Genomic DNA, 22740 nt, shown 5'->3' with positions numbered 1-22740 from the left:
AAATAGTAATAAATAAAAAAAATGGAAAGAAATTGATTTTGAAGAGATATGATTGAAAAGATATGATTTGAAAAATATTTGATTTTGAAAAATTATGAAGATTTGAAAAAAATTTGAATTAAAAACAAAATCTTCCCTCTAGTGTCATCCTGGCGTTAAACGCCCAGAATGGCATCCATTCTGGCGTTTAACGCCCAAAACTCTACCTTTTTGGGCGTTAAACGCCCAGCTAGGTACCCTGGCTGGCGTTTAAACACCAGTTTTCCTTCTTCACTGGGCGTTTTGAACGCCCAGCTTTTTCTGTTTGATTCCTCTGCTGAATGTTCTGAATCTTCAATTCTCTGTATTATTGACTTAAAAAGACACAATTTTGAAAATATTTTTGAATTTTTAATGATGAGAAACAATCAAAATATAATTAATCTTAGGAAACTCAAATCAAACAAACAATGCATGCAGGACACCAAACTTAAAAATTTTCATATAGGAGACACTAACAAATTGAGAATGCATATGAGAAATAACAAAACACACAAAACAAGAGAATTTAAAGATCAGAGCAATGAAATCATCAAGAACAACTTGAAGATCAATGAAGAACATGCATGAATTCGAAAAATGCAAGAAGAACAGAAACATGCAATTGACATCAAACTTAAAAATTGATACTAGACTCAAACAAGAAACATAAAATATTTTTTATTTTTATGGTTTTATAAATTTTTTTGTGATTTTCGAAACTTATATGGAAAAGAAAATAAAGAGAATCAAAACTTTTAATAAGAATTCTAGGAATCATGCAATGTTAGTCTAAAGCTTCAGTCTAAAAAGATTAGACATGTTTGGCCAAGTTTCAGCAAGACATTACATTTAACAGCTAAATTGATGAGAATCAATCAGCTTTTGTGATGATAAGAACATCACCTTGAAACTCTAGAATCCATTCTTAAAAATTCTGAAAAGTACCTAATCTAAGCAACAAGATGAACCGTCAGTTGTCCAAACTCGAACAATCCCCGGCAACGGCGCCAAAAACTTGGTGCACGAAATTGTGATCATCAACAATGGCGCCAAAGACTTGGAGCTCTTAAACGTGAATCACACTTTGTCACAATTTCGCACAACTAACCAGCAAGTGCACTGGGTCGTCCAAGTAATACCTTACATGAGTAAGGGTCGATCCCACGGAGACTGTCAGCTTGAAGCAAGCTATGGTCACCTTGTAAATCTCAGTCAGGCGAATTCAGATGGTGATTGATAATTGATAATTAAAAGATAAACATAAAATAGAATAAAGATAGAGATACTTATGTAATTCATTGGTAGGAGTTTCAGATAAGCGTACGAAGATGCTTTGTTCCTCCTGAACCTTTGCTTTCTTATTGCCTTCTTCCAATCATTCATACTCCTTTCCATGGCAAGCTTTATGTTGGGCATCACCGTTGTCAATGGCTACTTCCCGTCCTCTCAGTGAAAACGTTCCAAATGCGCTGTCACCACACGGCTAATCATCTGTCGGTTCTCGATCATGTCGGAATAGGATCCATTGATCCTTTTGCGTCTGTCACACGCCCCGCAATCGCGAGTTTGAAGCTCGTCACAGTCATCCCTTCCCAGATCCTACTCAGAATATCACAGACAAGGTTTAGACGTTCTGGATCTCAGGAATGGCCGCCAATAAGTCTAGCCTATACCTTGAAGGTTCCAATCTTAGATTAGAAACCCAAGAGATACGCATTCAAGCCATTGCTAGTAGAACAGAGGTGGTTGTCAGGCACATGTTCATAGGTGAGAATGATGATGAGTGTCACGGATCATCACATTCATCATGTTGAAGAACGAATGAATATCTTGGAGAAGAAACAGACTTGAGTTGAATAGAAAAGCAATAGTACTTTGTATTAATTCATGAAGAACAGTAGAGCTCCACACCTTAATCTATGGTGTGTAGAAACTCCACCGTTGAAAATACATAAGAACAAGGTTTAGGCATGGCTGTGAGGCCAGCCTCCCAAACGTGAAAAGGTCTATCAAAGTATGAGTCAAAGATGATCAAAAGATGAAAATACAATAGTATAAGGTCCTATTTATAGAGACTAGTAGCCTAGGGTTTACAGAAATCAGTAATTAATGCAGAAATCTTCTTTCGGGCCCACTTGGTGTGTGCTTGGGCTGAGCATTGAAGCTTTCATGTGTAGAGACTTTTCTTGGAGTTAAACGCCAGCTTTTGTACCAGTTTGGGTGTTTAACTCCAACTTTTATGCCAGTTTTGGAGTTAAACGCTAGAATTCTTGAGCTGACTTGGAATGCCTGTTTGGGCCATCAAATATCGGGCAAAGTATAAACTATTATATATTGATGGAAATCCCAGGATGTCTACTTTTTAATACAATTAAGAGCGCACCAATTGGGCTTCTGTAGCTCCAGAAAATCTACTTTGAGTGCAGGGAGGTCAGAATCCAACAGCATCTGCAGTCCTTTTTCAGCCTCTGAACCTGATTTTTGCTCAGGTCCCTCAATTTTAGCCAGAAAATACCTGAAATCACAGAAAAACACACAAACTCATAGTAAAGTCCAGAAATATGATTTTTAAATAAAAACTAATAAAAACATAATAAAAACTAATTAAAATATATTAAAAACATTCTAAAAACAATGCCAAAAAGCGTATAAATTATCCGCTCATCAAACCCCCTCCTCAACATAGCCCTCAACCACCATACTCACAAGCCTCATACCACCAAATACTTCCATATGATCCTAACCCTTATCTACCATACCAACAACCATATGAGCCATATGAACCATACTTAGAATCACCACTATTCCAATATCAATATCTCCAAGAACCACCACTTCCATACTCTTACCAAGATGAACCACCTCTGATATATGAGAACTTCAACCACATGATGAATTCTCCTTTTCACCATGACCCTTCAAGGAAGAATATCTATATCCATCGTTCCAAGAGCAATATGATCCTAATTATGTTAGCCAAGTGGAACAAGAGCCAAGAGATCACCTCAAGGAAGCAATGAATCGACTTAAAGCAATCATGATTCTCAAGGAGCAAGAGAAAGCCCAAAAGAGGCACGAAACTATCATGGCTAATTTTGCCACAATTAAAGCCAACTTAGACTCATGGGATTCATGCCACAAACAAAGCATTTCCACAGATGAATGTGGAGAATCAACCGAAGACCAGAGCATAAAGGAGATTTTAGAATCTTAACTTGAGAACAAGGAGATGGCTTATGTATTGGAACAAATGGAGGAAGTTGAGGTCATTGAAGAAGATGAAGTGGTTAAAGATCCAGGAGAAGTTGAGTGCGAGGTGGATTCCAAGGTTGTAGAATCTTCTTCTATTGAGATTGAAATTGATGTTCAGGAGGATAATGTGCAACCTCCAAAGCATATTATGAATAAAGAATTGGAAAAGGTTGATCAAGCAACAAATCCTCCTCTTGATGATGATTCCACATCAACGCATGATCTTTTTGAGTTTGAGGAGTCTTCCTCTATTGAATTTAAGGTTGATGTTTAGATAGGTTCTACATTACGTCCGAGTTATGACATGAAGGATGGAGAAGAGTTAGAAGAGGTTGGTGAGAAAGTGATTGAATACGATGAACCTTATCGAGAAGTGGAAATTGAAGACGCTTGCCAAGAGGTAGAGATGATCAAAGAAGAGCACAAGGGAGTGTAACTTGCAAGACCATTGGAAACACCTCTCCCCAAGCCATCACCATCCATTCTTTCATTCAAGTGGGTAAATCTCTTATCTCTAAACTTTCTTATTCTACTTGAATATGGTTTTCTTGAGACGGATAGTCAACTTAGATCTCTTTGTGGCTTTAAGAGCAAAAGGGAGATGGTTAGTAGTTAGAACACCATTCTAGGTTCATTGTGGTTGCATCATCAAGGTTTAGGTGCAAAGGTTGGAGTCATGCTTAATTGATTGGATTTAGGAGGATGTTTGGATGTCTAAATGAGAATTCTATGTACTTATCACCCGAGTAGAATGATGATGATCAATTAAAAGAAAGGGTACTGACAAACAAGGTTTGGGACCCTGGAATACAATTGGGGAATCAACAACTTTGGGGACTTGTTACTTGCTTGAGATTTCTTGGAAGCTTGGTGCGCCTAGTTTGGGATTTCGGTGGACATTGGATATGCAAGTATTGGTGGGAATTCAAGGAATAATACAAGCATAAGCCACCATAGCAAGGCCATCCCCAATTGTCTAACTTAAGGACTTTAAATAAAAGTACTAGCTGGGAGACACCCCACCATGGTAAACTCTTTCTATTTACTCTTGTATGTATAGTTGATGAATGAATTATATTTTAATTATTAGTTACTTTCCTTCTTTATATCACTCTTGTATATATTGCCATTACATGTGAGTTTCTTAGTTAGATTTGTGCTTTAATTTGTATGTTGTAATAGTTAAAAATCTTGTTTTGAATTATATTTTTGTTTGAATTTCTTAGTTGAATGTTTGAATAGTTTTTGGAAGTTAAGGATTTTGTTAATTTTGAAATTTGGTTGTTTTTAAAATGTAAATAGTTGGGTGAAAAATCTTTTTTATGTTTGAGTCTTGTAAAAAAAAAAAAAAAAAAAAAAAAAAAACAACCATGCGTACGCATGCTCAATGGTGCGTACACATGACCACAAAATTGGACCATCTCGCGTACGCAGCCACTTGCCTCATACGCAACCTTGCCAAACAGAGGCCACCATCCGCATACAAGATGTTCACGTACGCGACCTTTCATTCGCATTCCATCCATCTGCGAAGTACCGTGCTTGAATAAAAAGAAAGAAACAAAATGAAACCCTAATAATGAAACGGAGAAAAAACTAAAAACAAAACCTAATAATGAAAAGGAAGTAAACAGAAATGAAACTTTAATAATAAAAAGGAAATAAAACTAGAATGAAAATAAAGCAAACAGGATCTAATTTAGCAATTTAACCCAAAGTATAATGTCAATCTCAATTAATCCCTAGCAATGGCAGCAAAAAACTTGATGAGCAAAAAGTCAAGCTCACATATACCAGCAAGTGCACCGAATTGTTCAAGTAATACCATCGTGAGTAGATATCATTCCCATGAGGATTAAAGGATTGAATATGCAAATATCAAATTAACTCACTAATTGGATCAATAGAACCTAGATTGAGGAATGTTGAAAAACCCTAGAATACTTGAACGCTGGAGTGTTGTAAATTGAATGCTTCGGAGGCAGTGATTGTGGAATTGGAGGAAATCAATGGTGGTGAATGTCTTGGGTTTCGGAGGTTCTCATATTCTCAGGAGAATCAAACTTTGTTAACCTAATTTTAAAGCTTGTAAATCTCTGTTCATAACAAATCTTAAATAATCAATTTCTGATGTCTCGGCTCCTCGATTTTTTCTCAATTAACTAACTACCAATATCTTGGTCAATCAATTAATTGAAAACGTTAAGTGCAAAAATCCAATTTAGTTCCTTGTAAGATTTAAAAATAGTCCTTAGGTCAGATTATACATCACGTATCCAAGCGAGTTTTGTCCGATTGAATCTTATGAGAAAACACAATTTCAAGAATTGTCCTAATCCGATTATATATCACGTATTCAAAACTAGGGTAATTAAAAATCATGTATTGAGTCGCACACTTAGAAAACCACTATGTCTAGTCGATTTAAAAAGCCGTGTGAAAGAGTTTTAAAGCACAATTTGAATATTAGTTCTGTCAAATCAGTAAACAAATCCAAAATGGGCTTAGCACACCTGTCGATACTACTAATCCTTTAGTGATGTAGAATGAAATTCTCAATCATAAATAGATTAATGCAAAGTTTTAAAACAAAAGAAAACTTAGATTAATAAACCATTGAAACATGAACAGAGGTCCTAACTCTTTGACAAAGGATTAGTGACTCATGGTGGGTACAAAATCAACAATGACTTGTTACCAAGGAACTAGGTTACGGCTGTGAATGTAATTCATTTATTTATACCTAGGTTTTCTCTAATTCAAATCTTAAAACCTAATCTTATCTTAATTAGAATAATTAAGAAAAGCTCTAATTAATTTAAATCTTAGAATTCAAAACATAATCATATCAAATTCTAAACTAATTAACTACAGAATCTTATTCAATCTTCAATTGAAATCAAATCCTTGAAGCTGGGCCTTAAGAATTCAGCATTGGAAGCATACTGGGCTAAGCATTTTTGTTAGAACATGGAACACCCACTCTTGCTCATGGCACGCCCTCTTGTGTTTGGGATAGGGCATGACACGCCCTCTTGTGTTTGGGCTAGGGCATGGCACGCCCTGTTCACTTTGTTGCACAACCACTTGGGCTGAGCCAGGATGTGGCACACCTTGTATTTCATGTGGCATGCTTGGTTTGAGGTTGCTCCTAGGAATCTTGCTTCTCCTCTAGTGTGGCACGCCATGCTTGTTCTTCAGAGGGGCATGGCACGCGCTTGTTTCTTCTTCATAGGGAATGGCACGCCCTTGCATTGTGCTCCAGGGTGTGGCATGACCCTGCCTAGGTGTGGCATGCCTATGTCTCCACATTTAGGGCATGGCATACCTCTGCTTGGCCTTGAAAGGCATGTCACGCCTCAGTCTCCCTTCTCTCCTGCATCACTTGCATGGTTTGATCTTAAATTCTTGGCTCTTGACTCTTCATGCAATGCTTTGCCTCTGATTAACCTTCCTTTACTACTTGATTTACCTTCCTTTTAACTATATTTTCTTGAAAACACATAGCAAGCACCTTAGTATCAAAAGAAAGATAAAAGTAATGAGATTAGAAGTTGAAACTATAATTAAACCTAAGAAAATAAGAACTGAAAGCAAGAAAACAACAAAAGATGCGAACACATTAATGAGCATGGTGAATCCTCCATCCTCACCGCAAGCCGGATAAAACCTTCATCCCCACAATATTTCATCTGGTTAACCAAGTGTTAAATCCGGAAATAATTTAACTCAATTCATTATAATCCTTCCTGATGTATTTAATGCTAACTTCAAATGGAGTTCTACAGGGGTTATAAACAGGTTGGGAAGGTTAAGTAGTTCAAAAACAGCAATTTGGCTAAAGCAGGACAGTTGTGCATACACGTAGAACCTGACTCAGGTAAATGGGGTTTCGCAAGTCATGCATGCGTACACATGGTGTGTACGCGCAGAACCTCCCGTTGTCCCAATTGGATTTTTAACTCATGCATACGCATAACCTATACATACACATAGAACCTAGATTTGTTCCAGTTCTGCATAATCTACTACATTTCAATTTTAAACCCCAATTTTTCAATGTTCATATCTTTTAAAGCTCTTTTCACTAGCTTCAATTTATGATAAATTTTACCTAAATCCGAGCTCCGAGCACCAAGTTGGCCCGTCGAAGTTGTTCAAAATTCTGCTTTTACCAATTTTACCAAATTGCCAATTTTTACCAAAACACAATCCAATTCAGTTTCAAACCACTCCAAAACCATTTTTTAACATTCTCAACACTCATTTATCAATTCCTATAATTAACCTACTTTCCAAAGTTTTCCATCAACAAAATCAATCATTCAATTAAACATCATCAATTCACAACCAATCACAACAATGGCGGTCATCCAACTTACCGTAACTTACCAAATAGGGGATACCTCATGCTATTACGGCCTCCAGTCCAATTCTCATACGAAACGGCCCAACAAGAAGAAAGAAGGAGAAGGTGAGGAGAAGGGGTGAGGGTGGCACATGCAAGAAGAAAGAAAGAAAGAAGAAAGAGGTTCGCGTGCATGGCTAGGGTTTCCTTTAAAACCCACACACACAAGAGCAGTCATGTGTACGCATACATGGTTGTGTGTACACACAAAAGGTGAAAAAGGGAAGGGTGTGTAAGCAAAGTACCATGCACGAGTACGCACCAGAGGCTATTGAATTGGGGATGCGTACGCACGACTGGATGCGTACGCACAAAAGAATTTTTTTAAAAGACCTCAAGAGTGCGCGCGCACAATTGGGTTTGTACGCACACATCAGAGTGATGTATTTTTGGGATGTGTACGCACAATAGTGCGCATACGTGGAGCACGAATTGTGAATCACACTTTTCACAACTCGTACCACTAACCAGCAAGTGCATTGGGTCGTCCAAGTAATACCTTACGTGAGTAAGGGTCGAATCCCACAGAGATTGTTGGTTTGAAGTAATCTATGGTCTTCTGAACCTCTGCTTTCCTTTGTCCTCTGGTTCACACACGCACGTCCTTCTATGGCAAGCTGTGTGTTGGGGCATCACCGTTGTCAATGGTTACATCCCCTCCTCTTGTGAAAATGATCCAAATGCTCTGTCACAGCACGGCTAATCATCTGAGGTTCCCGATCGTGCTGGAATAGGATTCACCTCCTTTTGCGTCTGTCACTACGCCCAGCACTCGCGAGTTTGAAGCTCGTCACAGTCATTCAATCCCTGAATCCTACTCGGAATACCACAGACAAGGTTTAGACTTTCCGGATTCTCATGAAGGCCGCCATCAATCTAGCTTATACCACAGAGATTCTGATTAAGGAATCTAAGAGATATTCATTCAATCTGATGTAGAATGGAGGTGATTGTCAGACACACGTTCATGGATAGAGGAAGGTGATGAGCGTCACTGAGCATCACCTTCTCCATAGTTAGGCGCGAATGGATATCTTAGATAGGAACACGCATGTTTGAATGGAAAACAGAAATACTTGCATTAATTCATCGAGACACAGCAAAGCTCCTCACCCCCAACAATGGAGTTTAGAGACTCATGCCGTCAAAGAGTACAAAGTTTAAATCTAAAATGTCATGATATACAAAATAAGTCTCTAAAAGTTGTTTAAATACTAAACTAGTAGCCTAGGTTTACAAAAAGTGAGTAGACTATGACAGATGGTGCAGAGATCCACTTCTGGGGCCCACTTGGTGTGTGCTGGGGCTGAGATTTAAACATTTCACGTGTATAAGGCTGTTTTGGGCGTTCAACACCAGGTTTGGATCCATTTCTGGCGTTGAACTCCAACTTTTGATCCTTTTCTGGCGCTAGACGCCAGAATTGGGCAGAGAACTGGCGTTGAACGCCAGTTTACGTCGTCTATCCTTGAGCAAAGTATAGACTATTATATATTTCTGGAAAGCCCTGGATGTCTACTTTCCAACGCAATTGGAAGCGCACCATTTCGAGTTCTGTGGCTCCAGAAAATCCACTTTGAGTGCAGGGAGGTCAGAATCCAACAGCATCAGCAGTTCTTTTTCAGCCTGAATCAGATTTTTGCTCAGCTCCCTCAATTTCAACCAGAAAAATACCTAAAATTATAGAAAAATACACAACTCATAGTAAAGTCCAGAAATATGAATTTTTCCTAAAAAATAATGAAAATAAACTAAAAACTAACTAAAACATACTAAAAACTATATGAAATTAACCCCAAAAAGCGTATAAATTATCCGCTCATCACAACACCAAACTTAAACTGTTGCTTGTCCTCAAGCAACTAGACAAATAAAATAGAAGACTAATAGATTGAGAAGCAATAATATCTCAGAGTTTTTGAGTGAAGCTCAGATTCTAATCAGATGAGCGGGACTAGTAGCTTTTTGCTTCCGAACAGTTTTGGCATCTCACTTTATCCATTGAAGCTCAGAGTGATTGGCATCTATAAGAACTTAGAATTCAGAGAGTGTTATTGATTCTCCTATTTTAGTATGATGATTCTTGAACACAGCTATTTCATGAGTCTTGGCCGTGGCCCTAAGCACTTTGTTTTCCAGTATTACCACCGGATACATAAATGCCACAGACACATAATTGGGTGAACCCTTTGGATTGTGACTCAGCTTTGCTAAAGTCCCCAATTAGAGGTGTCCAGAGTTCTTAAGCACACTCTTCATTCTGCTTTGGACCTTGACTTTAACCGCTCAGTCTCAAGTTTTCACTTGACACCTTCACGCCACAAGCACATGGTTAGGGACAGTTTGATTTAGCCGCTTAGGCCAGGATTTTATTCCCTTAGGCCCTCCTATCCACTGATGCTCAAAGCCTTGGGATCCCTTTTTTATTACCCTTGCCTTTTGGTTTTAAGGGTTATTGGCTTTTTTTTTTGCTGCTTTTTCTTGCTTCAAGAATCATTTTTATGATTTTTCAGATTATCAATAACATGTCTCATGTTCATCATTCTTTCAAGAGCCAACATATTTAACAGTCTTAAACAACAAATTCAAAAGACATATGCACTATTCAAGCATTCATTCAGAAGACAGAAAGTATTGCCACCACATGTAACTAATTAGAATTTCTCTTATTAAAACTCGAAATTTTATTAGCTCTTATTCAAAAGATCTACTATTTTATTCATGTTTGAGATGATGAGAAAAATAAACTATGGCTTAATTAGTGATAGAATCAAAATAGATACTAATTACTACTATATGACTCCTAAGGTGAACTTCTTTAATGACACTATCACAGAGTTAAAGCAGAAATTGGAATTTAACAACCTTTGTTCTAGGAGATGGGTGTTCCTCTGATCCGTGGGGTGCTTGATTCCTCAAGAGATAACTTCTGGCACTTCAATTCCCTTAAGTCACGCCCTTGCTCCTCTTGTTCTTTAAACATATAGGTCAGTATTTGACTGTGTTCCTTCTGTTCTTTTATTATTTGCTCCATAGCTTCCTGTATCTTGGTGATGGACGTCTCAAGATACTCTCAGTATTCAGATTGAGGGATTTCTGGGAGAAATTCCTGTGTTTTCTTCTTGGTGGGATCATCCTGTGCTTGTTGTTTTTCCATTGATGCTTTGGTGATTGGTTTCTCAATTGAGATATACTCAGTTATTCCCATCCTTATCCCAGCGTCCTTGCAGAGCAGAGAAATCACGTTTGGATAAGCCAACCTGGCTTCTTTAGAATTTTTGTTAGCAATTTTGTAGAGTTCAGCTGAGATCAGCTGATGAACTTCCACTTCTTTTCCCATCATGATGCAATGGATCATCACTGCTCTTTTAACTGTGACTTCAGAACGGTTGCTAGTAGGCAACAGAGAATGCCCAATGAAGTCCAGCCATCCTCTGGCGACTGGTTTGAGATCTTCTCTCTTGAGTTGATTTGGGACACCCTTTGTGTTGGTGGTCCACCTGGCTCCAGGGATACATATGTCCTCTAGAATCTTATCCAGGCCCTTGTCTGTTCTCATCATTCTCCTGTTGAAGGAGTCTGGATCATCTTTCAGCTGAGGTAGCTTTAAGATCTCTCTGATCTTGTCAGGGGTGGTATGAACAATCTTTCCTCTGACCATGGTCCGATATTCATAGAAAGTAGTTCCAGATAGTTTTTGCTTGTCAGTCTGCCACATATTAGCATAGAACTCCTGGATCATATTCCTTCCCACTTTCGTTTCAGGATTAGCTAGGACTTCCCAGTTCCTGATTCGAATTTGCTCCTGGATCTCCGGATATTCATCTTCTTTCAGATCGAATCTAACTTCCGGGATCACTGATCTCAGACCCATTATTTTATTATAATGGTCTGAATGTTCTTTAGATAAGAACTTCCCTTGATTCCAAAGTGGTTTTGGAACGCTCTCTTTCTTGCCTCTTGGAGTGGGTTGTTTTCCTTTAGGAGCCATGATCTTAGTGATCACGGATAAACACACCAAACTTAGAGGTTTGCTTGTCCTCAAGCAAAAGAAAAGAAAGGAGAGGGAAAAAAGGAGAGTTAGGTGCAATTGTTGATGGGAGGGGAGGGAGGCCGAACTCAAATTTAAAGGGAGGGAGGGTGGGTTTTCGAAAAAAGAGATAAAGATATGATAAAAAGATTGATTTGGAAAAGATAAGATAGAAGATATGATAAGAGAGGATATGGTTTAAAATTGAAAAGATATGAAAGATTTTTGAAAAAGATAATCTAGATTTTGAAAAAGATAATGTGGAGATTTGAAAAAGATATTAGTTGGAAAAAAATTAGATTTGTTTTGAAAATAGGATTTGAAAAGAGTTGGATTGAATTTGCAAAGAGGCTTGGTGCTTATGGATTAAGATACATTTGATATTTTTAAAGTAGGATTTTTAGAAATTAGGGATTTTAGAAATCAGGGTTCTTAACATGTTTATGCAAGAAATCATGAATTGAAGTATGAAAATCAAGATTAGAATGAAAAAAATATGAAGAAAAATGAGTTTGCCTCCTCCCTGCCATCCTGGCGTTTGAACGCCCAAACACTGCCTGTTTTGGGCGTTCAACGCCCAAATGCTGTTCTCCTGGGCGTTCAACGCCCAGTTGTTGCCCTTTTCTGGCGTTGAACGCCAGATTGCTATCCTTACTGGCGTTCAGCGCCCACTGGCTGCCCCTTTTGGGCGCTGAACGCCCAGAATGGGCTCTTACTGGCGTTTTCTTGCCAGTGAGCTCTTTTTCTCTGTTTTGTGTGCATATTCCTTCTGTAACCCTGTGAACTTATGCAATTGATTCTTTACCTTGTTATCAATGAACTCTATATAAACAAATAAAAATAAAAATAGAAATGGGACAAATTGCTTAGAGGATTGATGCCCCATGGCTGGGTTGCCTCCCAGCAAGCGCTTCTTTATTGTCTTTAACTGGACCTTGCTGAGCTTTTAGTCTAGCTTCAGCCTTGAGCACTCTTGCTCAATGTTGCCTTCAAGATAATGCTTGATTCTCTGTCCATTGATAATGAACCTCTTATCAGAATCAATATCTTGAAGCTCCGCATAACCATATGGTGATACACTTGTAATCACGTATGGTCCCCTCCACCGGGATTTCAATTTCCCGGGGAATAGCCTGAGTCTAGAGTTAAACAGCAGAACCTTCTGTCCTGGCTCAAAGATTCTAGATGACAGCTTTCTGTCATGCCACTTTTTTTATTTCTCTTTATAAAGATTGGCATTTTCGAAAGCTGTGAATCTGAATTCCTCTAGCTCATTTAGCTGGAGCAATCTTTTTTCTCCTGCTAATTTGGCATCAAAATTTAGGAATCTGGTTGCCCAGTAGGCTTTATGTTCCAGTTCCACGGGCAGGTGACATGCCTTACCATACACAAGTTGGTATGGGGAGGTCCCTATAGGGGTCTTGAATGCTGTTCTGTAAGCCCACAGAGCATCATCCAAGTTTCGTGCCCAATCCTTTCTATGGGTATTTACTGTCCGTTCTAGGATTCTCTTTAATTCTCTGTTAGAGACTTCAGCTTGTCCATTAGTTTGTGGATGATATGGAGTAGCCACCTTATGGCGAATTCCATACCGAACCATGGCAGAGTAAAGCTGTTTATTGCAGAAGTGAGTGCCCCCATCACTGATGAGTACTCTAGGGACACCAAACTTGCTAAAGATATGTTTCTGGAGGAACTTCAGCACTGTTTTAGTATCATTGATGGGTGTGGAAATGGCCTCAACCCATTTTGATACATAGTCAACTGCCACCAGAATAAAAGTGTTTGAGTATGATGGTGGGAAAGGTCCCATGAAGTCAATTCCCCATACGTCAAACAACTCAATTTCCAAGATTCCTTGTTGAGGCATGGCGTAACCATGAGGCAGATTACCAGCTCTTTGGCAACTGTCACAGTTATGTACAAACTCTCGGGAATCTTTATAGAGTGTGGGCCAATAGAAAACACATTGGAGGACCTTGGTGGCTGTTCTCTCACCTCCGAAATGGCCTCCATATTGAGATCCATGGCAATGCCACAGGATCCTCTGTGCTTCTTCTCTAGGCACACACCTACGGATTATTCCGTCTGCACATCTCTTAAAGAGATAAGGTTCATCCCACAAGTAGTACTTTGCATCAGTAATTAATTTCTTCTTTTGTATCCTGTTGTACTCCTTGGGTATGAACCTTGCAGCTTTATAGTTTGCAATATCGGCAAACCATGGTGTTTCCTGAATGGCAAATAAATGCTCATCCGGAAAGGTCTCAGAGATCTCAAGAGAGGGGGGGCGTCCCTTCTACTGGCTCTATCCGAGACAGATGATTAGCCACTTAGTTCTCTGTCCCTTTTCTGTCTCTTATTTCTATATCAAACTCTTGCAGAAGCAACACCCATCTGATGAGCCTGGATTTTGAATCCTGCTTTGTGAGTAGATATTTAAGAGCAGCATGATCAGTATACACAATCACTTTTGATCCTACTAAGTATGATCTGAACTTGTCAATGGCGTAAACCACTGCAAGTAATTCTTTTTCTGTGGTTGTGTAATTTTTCTGGGCATCATTTAGAACACGACTAGCGTAATAAATGACGTGCAGAAACTTGTCATGCCTCTGTCCCAACACTGCACCAATGGCGTGATCACTGGCTCAAATGGTAATGTCCAGTCTGGTGCAGAAATAACTGGTGCTGTGACCAGCTTAACTTTCAGCATTTCAAACGCCTGCAGGCACTTTGTGTCAAACACAAATGGCGTGTCAGCAGCTAGCAGATTGCTTAGAGGTTTTGCGATTTTTGAAAAATCCTTTATAAACCTCCTATAGAATCCTGCATGCCCCAGAAAGCTTCTGATTGCCTTAACATTGGTAAGTGGTGGTAATCTTTCAATTACCTCTATTTTTGCTTGATCCACCTCTATTCCCTTGTTTGAGATTTTATGCCCAAGGACAATCCCTTCAGTCACCATGAAGTGACATTTTTCCCAATTTAAAACTAGGTTGGTCTCTTGGCATCTCTTCAAAACAAGTTTCAGGTGATCAAGACAGGAGCTGAATGAGTCTCCATATACTGAGAAGTCATCCATGAAGACTTCCAGAAATTTTTCCACCATATAAGAGAAAATAGAGAGCATGCATCTCTGGAAGGTTGCAGGTGCATTACACAGCCCAAATGGCATCCTCCTATAAGCAAACACTCCAGATGGACATGTGAATGCTGTTTTCTCTTGATCCTGAGGATCTACTGCAATCTGGTTATAGCCTGAGTAGCCGTCGAAAAAGCAGTAATAATCATGACCTGCTAGTCTTTCTAGCATCTGGTCTATGAATGGTAAAGGAAAATGATCCTTTCTGGTGGCTGTATTGAGCCTTCTGTAGTCAATACACATGCGCCACCCTGTAACTGTTCTTGTAGGAACCAGTTCATTTTTTTCATTATGAATCACTGTCATGCCTCCCTTTTTTGGGACGACTTGGACAGGGCTCACCCAGGGGCTATCAGAAATAGGATAAATAATCCCAGCCTCTAGTAATTTGGTGACCTCTTTCTGCACCACTTCTTTCATGGCTGGATTTAGCCGCCTCTGTGGTTGAACCACTGGTTTAGCATTATCCTCCAATAAGATTTTGTGCATGCATCTAGCTGGGCTTATGCCCTTAAGGTCACCTATGGACCACCCAAGAGCTGTCTTGTGTGTCCTTAGCACTTGAATAAGTGCTTCCTCTTCCGGTGAATTTAAGGCAGAGCTTATGATCACTGGAAACGTGTCACCTTCTCCCAGAAATGCATATTTCAAGGATGGTGGTAATGGCTTGAGCTCGGGTTTAGGAGGTTTTTCTTCTTCCAGAAGAATTTTCAAAGGCTCTTTCATGTCCTCTGAATCCTCTAAATCAGGCTGAACATCTTTAAAGATGTTTTCCAACTCTGATTCGAGACTCTCAGCCATGTTGATCTCTTCTACCAAAGAGTCAATAAGATCAACTTTCATGCAGTCTTTTGATGTGTCAGGATGCTGCATGGCTTTGACAGCGTTCAACTTAAACTCATCATCATTGACTCTCAGGGTTATTTCCTCCTGTTGGACGTCAATGAGGGATCGTCCAGTTGCTAGGAAAGGTCTTCCTAGAATGAGAGTAGCACTCTTGTGCTCCTCCATTTCTAGCACAACAAAGTCAGTGGGAAAGGCGAATGGCCCAACTCTGACAATCATGTCTTCAATCACGCCTGATGGGTTTTTAGTGGAGCCATCAGCAAGTTGGAGACATATCCGGGTTGGTTTAACTTCTTCAGTTAAGCCAAGCTTTCTGATAGTGGATGTAGGTATTAGGTTGATGTTTGCCCCAAGATCACATAAAGCTGTCTTGGTGCATTGACCTTCTAATATGCATGGTATCAGAAAACTCCCAGGGTCTTTAAGCTTCTCAGGAAAGCTTTTCAAAATGACTGCACTGCATTCTTCAGTGAGGAGAACTCTTTTTGTTTCTCTCCAATCCTTTTTATGACTCAAGATCTCTTTCATGAACTTGGCATAAGAAGGTATTTGCTCAAGTGCTTCTGCAAATGGAATCTTTATTTCAAGAGTCCTGAGATAATCTGCAAAGCGAGCAAATTGCTTATCTTGCTCCTCTTTCCGGAGTTTTTGAGGATAAGGTATCTTGGCTTTATATTCTTCAACCTTAGTTGCTGTAAGTTTATTGCCTACAGAAGTGGTTGAAGAAGCCTTTTTAGAGGGGTTTCTCTCAGCATTTGTGTGTGTCTGATCCCTCACTGGCAATTGAGTGCCAGAGTTAGACACTGGAGTGACGTTAGATGCTAACTCCTTGTCTGTTCCTGGCGTCTGAATGCCAGAACTGTGCCCATTTTGGGCGTTCAGCGCCAGATCTTGCCCATTTTGGGCGTTCAACGCCAGATCCTTGCCTATTTCTGGCATTGAACGCTAGTCCTGCCTTGTTTCTGGCATTGAACGCCAGTCCTGAGCATGGTCTGGGCGTTCAGCACCAGCCTTCCACCAAATTTCTGGCGTTTTAGTTCCAGAATTACTTTTCCCTGGGCTCTTACTGTCCTCAGGTGAATTTTGGGTGGTTTGCTCATTTCTTAGCTTTTTGCTGCCTTGAGGTGGGGTATTTAATGTTTTCCCACTTCTTAGTTGAACTGCTTGGCATTCTTCTGTTATTTGCCTTGACAGCTGTTGCTTTGTTTGCTTAAACTGTTCGTCCATATGTATATTAGCCATCCTTGTCTCTTGTAGTCTATCTTTGAATTCGGCTAACTGCTTTGTTAGAAAGTCCAATTGCTGATTGAATTCAGCAACTTGTTTTACAGGACTGAGTTCAGCAGTTGCTGTTTTAACCTCTTCTTTCATGGAAGGGTCACTGCTTAGGTACAGATGCTGATTCCTGGCAACTGTATCAATGAGCTCTTGAGCTTCTTCAATTGTCTTTCTCATGTGGATAGATCTACCAGCTGAGTAATCCAAAGACATCTGAGCTCCTTCTGCAAGCCCATAATAGAAGATGTCTAACTGAACCCACTCTGAAAACATTTCAGAGGGGCATTTTCGTAGCATCTCTCTGTATCTCTCCCAGGTATCATAAAGAGATTCATTATCTCCTTGTTTGAAGCCTTGGATGTCCAACCTTAGCTATGTCATCCGTTTTGGGGGAAGTATTGATTCAGGAATTTTTCTGTTAGCTGTTTCCATGTCCTTATGCTGGCCTTAGGTTGGTTATTCAACCACCTCTTAGCTTGATCTTTTACAGCAAATGGAAATAGTAATAGTCTGTAGACATCCTGATCTATTTCTTTATCATGTACTGTGTCAGCAATCTGTAGAAACTGTGCCAGAAACTCTGTAGGTTCTTCCTGTGGAAGACCGGAATACTGGCAACTTTGCTGCACTATGATAATGAACTGAGGATTCAACTCAAAGCTACTGACTCCAATGGAGGGTATGCAGATGCTACTCCCATATGAAGCAGTGGAGGGGTTAGAATATGACCCCAGAGTCCTCCTGGACTGTTCATTTTCACTTAGATCCATGATGGAGAAAGGGAGATGATGTCAAGTAAAAATTTTATTTTTATTTATTTATTTATTTATTTATTTCGAAAATAAATTAAATTAAAATAAATAAAAATGGGTGAAGATTTTCGAAAAAAAATGAGGAGAGAGAAAGTGGTTAGGAAATATTATTTTGAAAAAGATATTATTTAGAAAAGATTTTTAAATTTTGAAAAAAAAATCTGAATTTTAGAAATGAATTTCAAAAATTTGTTTTAGAAATAGAGAGAAAAGATATTTTTGAATTTAGTGAGGAAAGAGAAAAACAATAAAATAGTACAAGATTTAAAATTTTTAGATCTAATGCTCCTAGTTTTCAAAAATTTTGGAGGGAAAACACTAAGGAACACCAAACTTAAAAATTTTAAGATCAAGATACAAGGAAAACTCAAGAACACTTCGAAGACTCACAAGAACACAAGAACATGAAGGAAGAACACCAAACTTAAAATTTTTAGAAAACCAAACTAAAATTTTCGAAAAACACAGAAAAATCAACAAGAAAACACCAAACTTAAAGTTTGGCACAGGATTTAATAGAAAAATTATTTTTGAAAAAGATTTAAAAAAAGAAAATAAGGATTCTAAAATTTTAACACGACAATAATAAGAGACTCTAAACTAAAAAGGGAAATTTTTCCTAATCTAAGCAACAAAATAGACCGTTAGTTGTCCAAACACGAACAATCCCCGGCAACGGCGCCAAAAACTTGGAGCACGAATTGTGCATCACACTTTTCACAACTCGTACCACTAACCAGTAAGTGCACTGGGTCGTCCAAGTAATACCTTACGTGAGTAAGGGTCGAATCCCACGGAGATTGTTGGTTTGAAGCAATCTATGGTTATTTTGCAATTCTTAGTCAAGAAGTCAATTATATTTATCAGTTGAATTGCGAATGAACAAGAGAGCATGGGTTAAAGGTCACTTGTTATGCAGTAATGGAGAATATGTTGGAGTTTTGGAGATGCTTTGTCTTCTGAACCTCTGCTTTCCTTTGTCCTCTGGTTCACACACGCACGTCCTTCTATGGCAAGCTGTGTGTTGGGGCATCACCGTTGTCAATGGTTACATCCCCTCCTCTTGTGAAAATGATCCAAATGCTCTGTCACAGCACGGCTAATCATCTGAGGTTCCCGATCGTGCTGGAATAGGATTCACCCTCCTTTTGCGTCTGTCACTACGCCCAGCACTCGCGAGTTTGAAGCTCGTCACAGTCATTCAATCCCTGAATCCTACTCGGAATACCACAGACAAGGTTTAGACTTTCCGGATTCTCATGAAGGCCGCCATCAATCTAGCTTATACCACGGAGATTCTGATTAAGGAATCTAAGAGATATTCATTCAATCTGATGTAGAACGGAGGTGATTGTTAGACAAACGTTCATGGATAGAGGAAGGTGATGAGTGTCACTGATCATCACCTTCTCCATAGTTAGGTGCAAATGGATATCTTAGATAGGAACACGCATGTTTGAATGGAAAACAGAAATACTTGCATTAATTCATCGAGACACAGCAGAGCTCCTCACCCCCAACAATGGAGTTTAGAGACTCATGCCGTCAAAGAGTACAAAGTTTAAATCTTAAATGTCATGAGATACAAAATAAATCTCTAAAAGTTGTTTAAATACTAAACTAGTAGCCTAGGTTTACAAAAAATGAGTAGACTATGACAGATGGTGCAGAGATCCACTTCTGGGGCCCACTTGGTGTGTGCTGGGGCTGAGATTTAAATATTTCACGTGCATAAGGCTGTTTTGGGCATTCAACGCCAGGTTTGGATCCATTTCTGGCGTTGAACTCCAACTTTTGATCCTTTTCTGGCGCTGGACGCCAAAATTGGGCAGAGAACTGGCGTTGAACGCCAGTTTACGTCGTCTATCCTTGAGCAAAGTATGGACTATTATATATTTTTGGAAAGTCCTAGATGTCTACTTTCCAACGCAATTGGAAGCGCACCATTTCGAGTTCTGTAGCTCCAGAAAATCCACTTTGAGTGCAGGGAGGTCAGAATCCAACAGCATCAGCAGTCCTTTTTCAGCCTGAATCAGATTTTTGCTCAGCTCCCTCAATTTCAGCCAGAAAAATACCTGAAATTACAAAAAAATACACAACTCATAGTAAAGTCCAGAAATATGAATTTTTCCTAAAAACTAATGAAAATAAACTAAAAACTAACTAAAACATACTAAAAACTATATGAAATTAACCCCAAAAAGCGTATAAATTATCCGCTCATCAATACGCATGAATTGATAAAAATTCAAGGTGATGCATACGTATAGCAGTGCTCGTACGCATGAGTCAGAGGCTGTTTTCCAAACTTTTTGCACTAAAATAAGCCCTTCAAACACCCAACAAGTCACCAAGACAATTCCAAACATTATTAGACATGCAAATCTATCAATTAAACCTATCAAAACTATCTAAAAAGGAGATTTAAAGTCCTTAAGTTGGATATTTTGGTGAGCTCTTTATCAAGGAGGTCTGTGCATGAATTCATCATTGAACCTCCACCAATGCTTGGAGTTCAAGTACTCATCACAATTCCCACGTAAGTACACCAAGCTTTCATGACAATCCAAACAAACAGTGAGCTCCCAAAATTGTTGATCCTCACTTTATATATCGAAATTCTAAACCTTGTTTTTGTATCCGTCTCCTAGTTGATTCTCATGATTCCATCCGAGTGACAAGAATTCAAAATTCTCCCTTGCATGCCAAATCATCCTCCTATATTCATTCAATTGAGCATAGCACCATCCTTGGAATCCAAACCTTGAAGTTTCAACCCTAGTAAGCCTTGATTGATTTTGCCAACCACTGCCCATCCCTCTCTTACTCTTCAACCCACAAAGAGCTCTAAGTTGACCATCCATTTTAAGCAAAGCATATTCAAGTGGGCTAATAAAGCTAAAGAATAATAATGTTATCCACTTAAATTGTGTGTTCGATGGTGATAACTTAGGAAGAGAGGCTTCCAATGGCTTTAGAAATGTGAGTTCCACTCCCTTTTGCTCCTCTTGTATGATCTCCACCTCTTGACAAGCTTTTTCAATCTCGTTTCCTTGTTCAACTTCTCCAAACTCTTCAACCACTTCTTCCAATTCCTTCATCTCAATCTCCTCCACTTGTTGCAAGTTTTGTTTCAACTCCTCTTTTTTCTCTTGAGGTTCTAATCTCTCTTCCACTCCACATGCTTCAATTGAAGTTGGTTCTTCACTTTTATCCATAGAAGTGCTTGAATTATTGGAAGAGTGTATTGAGACTAAGTGAGATAGAGATTTGGCTAAAGTAGCCATGATGTTTTCTTGCCTTTTTTGGTACTCTTCTTGCTCTTGGACAAACACTTGGAATGCTTCTTCTGTTGAGGGTTGTGGAGAAAAAGAGGGTTCATCATGTGGGAGGAGATTTTTATATATAGAAGGTGGTTCATATTGGTAAGAGTGTTGAAGTGGTGTGTATGAAGGTAATTGTTCAAGAGGTTCATGGGAGTATTGGTGTTAGAATGGTGGTGGTTCTAAGTATGATTCATAAGGTTGTTCATGAGGCACATAAGATTGGCGGTATGGTGGACATGGATTAGAATCATATGAAGGTGTGTGATGGTGGAATGGGGCTTGAGAGTATTGTGGTTGAGGGTTATATTGAGGGTATGATTATTCATAAGCATATGGTGGTGGAGGTTCATAATCATAGTAAGACCCACCATATCTATTGGATTGATATGCATCATGGAGAGGATTTTGCTCATAGTGACACGGAGGAGGTTGTTATAATGAAGGTTGTCTATATGCATGTGGCTCATCCCTCAATTGATTTTTCGTCCCATATTGTCAACTAGCATTGAAGTTACCATTTTCTACAACATAATTACAACCAAACTACAAGGCAAAAGGGTGAGAATTCATAGAAAAGAGAGAAAATAAAAAGCAAAAAGATATCAAGAAATAAGAAAAGCACAATCCTAAATACTAACAAAAACAAGCAAACAACCAAAAAGTAAGCTATTTACATATTAACATATTCACAATAGGCAAGAACAAGCACACATTACAATTCTCCGACAACGGTGTCAAAAACCTGATAAGGGCCAAACGTCGGTTTAGAATTCTCTAAAAAAATTGCTTCATCAATAATATAGTTCCAAACTAACAAATGACTCTAATCAAAGTTTTTAAATGATTGTCACATTTCGAATAAATAAAAACCGGGGATTTTGAATTCCATATCATTATATACAATTTCAAAAAATAAATACAAGATAAGTGGATAGAATCCACTCTTTTTAAATAAAAAATAAACGTAGAATATGGATTTATTAAGTGCGCTCTTTCTCAATAAGCAAAATTCACATTTTGCTAAGTGTGATTTGTGTTTATGTGTGTGGAGTTGAGCCGGATGAAATGCGTTTTAAATTTTTCTAGTTTGATAAATAATAATAAGTCTTATATTCAAAATATGTCCGACAGATAATACGATCACTCAACGAATTCTCCATGCTTCTTAAAATAAAAATCAAATCCACACCAGATTAATCATTTAGCTTGTTGGGAGTAAATCCTCATAGTAGTCCCTGAGATTCGCGTGAATATTCAATGTAGTTCTCAAGATCCTGATTTTTCCATTATAGTCCTCCACATAGAGCTCCGAGTACTCATAATAATCCCTGGACATATTTTTGGTATGAGTCATCACCAGAGCACTGACGTGGCCATATTTTGCCACGCTGGAGGGCTCCAAAACGTCGTCGTTTTGGTTTGGCGCCCTTGAGTACAAATAACGACGCCGTTTAGATGTTATTTAGAAAAACAGTTGTCTCCAATACAAACACTTCATCTTCGTCACTTCTTCTTCTACCCTCTCACTTCATCTTCATCTCTTCATCAATGGCGCTACCGTAAGATTCTATTTGTTGGGTTAAAAAAGTTGAGAGAAGAAGTAATCCAACTGAAAACTCTTT

This window comes from Arachis hypogaea, chromosome 19, assembly GCF_003086295.3.
Source record: "Arachis hypogaea cultivar Tifrunner chromosome 19, arahy.Tifrunner.gnm2.J5K5, whole genome shotgun sequence".
NCBI classification, from domain to species: Eukaryota; Viridiplantae; Streptophyta; class Magnoliopsida; order Fabales; family Fabaceae; genus Arachis; species Arachis hypogaea.
The sequence above is the reverse complement of the archived record's forward strand: the minus strand, read 5'-3'. Positions refer to the sequence as shown.